Here is a 3911-nt window from a genome sequence, read left to right on the forward strand (position 1 = left end):
GTCCTCTCCCTCGCCCTCTCCCGCGACTGGGCGATCCATCAGCTCGATGTCAAGAATGCCTTCCTCCAAGGCACTCTAACGGAGACTGTCTACTGCACCCAGCCCACCGGCTTCGTCGACGCTGACCGTCCGGATCTGGTCTGCCGGCTGAACCGGTCCCTGTACGGCCTCAAGCAGGCGCCACGGGCATGGTACAGTCGCTTCGCCTCCTACCTGGCCTCCATCGGCTTCGTTGAGGCCAAGTCGGACACGCCCCTGTTCATCTACTGGCGCGGCGACGACACTGTCTACCTCCTGCTCTATGTCGACGACATTGTGCTCATGGCATCCACCGCCGACCTTCTACACCGCACGATCGTCGCCCTTCAGCGGGAGTTCGCGATGAAGGACCTGGGGCCCCTACACCACTTCCTTGGCATCCCCGCCGAGCGCTGGCCTCAGGGTCTCTTCCTCCACCAGCGCCAGTACGCCATCGACATCCTGGAGCGGGCTGGCATGTCTGACTGCAGGCCCTGCTCCACGCCTGTCGACACTCAGGCAAAGCTCTCTGAGGACGACGGGCCTCCGGTCGCCGACGCGACGTCCTACCGGAGCCTGACCGGCGTGCTCCAGTACCTCACCTTCTCCAGGCCCGACATCGCATACGTCGTCCAGCAGGTGTGCCTGCATATGCACACTCCGCGGGAGCCCCATCTCACCGCGCTCAAGCGGATTCTGCGCTACCTCCGCGGCTCCCTCGACTACGACCTCCTTCTCCGACCATCCCCAACGTCGGAACTCGTGGTCTACACCGACGCTGACTGGGCTGGCTGTCCCGACACGCGTCGGTCCACCTCCGGTTGCGCCGTGTTCCTGGGCGCCAACCTCGTCTCTTGGGCCGACAAGCGTCAGCCCGTCGTCTCTCGCTCCAGCGCTGAGGCTGAGTACTGTGGCCAACGGCGTGGCAGAGGCCTCCTGGCTGCGCCAGCTCCTCCACGAGCTCCACAGTCCCCTCAAGCGCGCCACCCTCGTCTACTGCGACAACGTCAGTGTGGTCTACCTCTCCACCAACCTCGTGCAGCATCAGCGCACGAAGCATGTGGAGATCGACCTGCACTTCGTCCGCGAGCGTGTCGCTGCCGGTGACGTTCGGGTTCTCAGCGTCCCCACCACGCCGCAGTTCGCTGACATCTTCACCAAGGGGTTACCGTCGAGTGTATTTTTAGACTTTCGATCCAGTCTCAACATCTGTACAGGATAGAGTTGTGACTGCGGGGGTGTTAGAATACCCGTTTAGGGTTTGGGGTCTTCCCCGTGTAATGACCATCTCACCTGTTAGAATACCCGTTTAGGGTTTGGGGTCTTCCCCGTGTAATGACCATCTCACCCCTCTGTAATGGGCCTGGCCCAGTTCACTGAGCCTATTAATACATCACCCAACCCCTGTTAGGGTTAGGGTTTCACTTCTATCAAGAACTATCCAATTTGTGAAAGCTCAGACGAAGCTCATAATATAAAGAAATAATGAAGATTAAATTTGAATTTGCAAGGAAAATAAGATAGAAGCACAATAAATTTAAGTTAAGAAATATATCCATATATATATAAGTTCATGCAATATGTCATACGAACAGAAGACATGCATAATGAAGAAAAAGGAAATTTGATTATTTGAAAGGCAACAAATCAGAATTTAAAATTTATAGGAGAAAGGGACAAAAAGGAACAGAATGGTTTGAGCAAAGAATTTGGTTAATGATGTGTGGAGTTCGTGCATATGGATTTATTTGGGAAGTATCAAAAGAGAACAATTATAGTATAATATTCTTACATTGTGACGGTAGACATTGACAATATTGGTTGGAGTGGACTAAGCCCTACTAACAGTACAACGACTCGCCGACAAACGATTGGGTTGTACAAAAACAGTAAATTTAATATCAAATTACATTTGGTCTTCATACCAAATATTAAATTGATAAGAACAAATAATACACTTTATCTTAGCCAAAATATCGAGAAAAGCAAAAGTTGAAAAGAAGCCCAGATCCTTTTTATAGCTTGTTTCGTCGCTCGTCCTCTTTCAGCTAGCGGGATGTTACTATGTGAGAGCGCTCGTACAACTTTATTTCGTGCTGGTCTTGATTGGTTTCTCATGTTACATCTAGGAGTCGATAAGAAAACAATTGGCGGAACCGTGGAAATTGGTGCTTTATAGGATTAGAGATAAGCATACATTTTTATAATTTTTTAAGAAACTAATGGCCACAATAAAAAAAACTAGCTATCCACGATTATTTGTGCGGGCCACCTTGCTCGTTAAAATAATAGAATGAACAGTTGCAATCAATCCCCATCTTAAGAGAACGCACACACAAAAAACCTTCCCCGAATACCAAAGAAGAAAGCTCATGCTGCGATCCCCTTATGTTTATATTTCTCTTCAGTACATATTTTCTTTTTTATAAAGAAGACTATTAATTTCAAAACGTTGCATCAAGTTGATATAAAGAATTAAAATCTCTTTCAGCATCTGCTGATCAATAGCATACAACCTAAACAAAAAGTAGCACACAAACTCTAGTGACAACCAATCCGACGACTAGATCACAACCCATGAGTCTAGGAAAAAGTCCTTAGCCAGCTGCGCCAAGAAACACGTAGCCTGCACAATCGTAGCTTGCTGATCCGACTTATACAACACCGTCCATGTACGGAGCCAGTAGGAAGTGGCATACATAACCTGCAACGGGGAAAATGTTGTTTTTCTCTTAAAAACAAAATCATTTCTAGTTAGCCAAAGAGCCCAACAGATGCTTGCCGCTCCTAACAAAACAATGTTTCTAATATTATGATTAAACCCCTCTAGCCAGCTACCAAACATATTAGAGACACTAGAAGGTGCACGTATCCCAAAGGCTAAATTAATTATACTCAGACCATACGAGCGAAACGACATTCGAAAACATATGCTTAATAGTTTATGACAGAAGCAACAAGATATGTCTCCATGCCAATTGCAGTTGGCCAGGTTGTCCTTAGTTAGGATTACTCCTCTCCTAATGTACCACAAGAACACTTTAATCTTAAGCGGAGCTTTTAATTCCCATAATATTTTGTTTAGATTGGATACTTCATTCTTAATCAAAGCTAAATAGTGGGATTTCATCGAGACCTGACCGAATTGGATCAAACTCCAATGAAAAGTATCATCCTCTTGTGATAACCGAATCTTAGCGATACATGAACGCAATTCGTTCCATGCTGCTAACCTAGGCCCAATTAATGATCCTCTCCAAGAGAAAATTGCTTCTATATCTGTTAGTGCCTCCTCCGCAATAGTTATGAATTTCTTTCTTGCAATGCTATATAATCTAGGGTACTGCTCTTTCAACCCCTATCCTTCAAACCAGGTGTCTTCCCAAAATCTCACTTATGATCCATTTTTTACTTTGAAGGTTTCGAAACGATGAAAATCTTGTTTAACCTTCATTAAACTAGACAAAAATGAGTCCCTAGTTTTCCAATCAGCTTGGACTAGAGGTTTAGATCATAGATATTTGTTCATGAGAAGTTGTTGCCAAGTTTCGTTCGATGTTGGAAGCTTGAATAGCCATTTACTTAGGAGTGTTGTGTTCTTGATATTTAGATCGTGGGTCCCAAGGCCCCCATGATCTTTAGGTTGGCAAATGATATTCCATCTAGCAAGGCGATATTTTCTCTTGCCCTCATCCCCTTGCCAAAAGAACCGAGAGCGGAAGTAATTCAGTTTTAAGAACACCTTTACGAATAGCGAAAAAGGACATCATGTACATAGGGAGGCTGCTCAGCACCGAGTTAATCAATGTCAATCTAACTCCAATCGTCCTTTCCAGCTAGCTAGCCTTTTTTCCACACGTTCCTCCACTATATTCCAATCGGAGTTCCTAAGA

At 46.1% G+C, this 3911-nt stretch overlaps 1 pseudogene; it reads right to left on the reverse strand.

Moving 5' to 3' along the window:
- Window positions 1-1820: 1820 nt before the first annotated feature.
- LOC111590429 (uncharacterized) lies at window positions 1821-2006 on the reverse strand (annotated as a pseudogene).
- Window positions 2007-3911: the final 1905 nt, after the last annotated feature.

Source organism: Zea mays, chromosome 10 (genome assembly GCF_902167145.1).
Source record: "Zea mays cultivar B73 chromosome 10, Zm-B73-REFERENCE-NAM-5.0, whole genome shotgun sequence".
Taxonomy (NCBI): Eukaryota; Viridiplantae; Streptophyta; class Magnoliopsida; order Poales; family Poaceae; genus Zea; species Zea mays.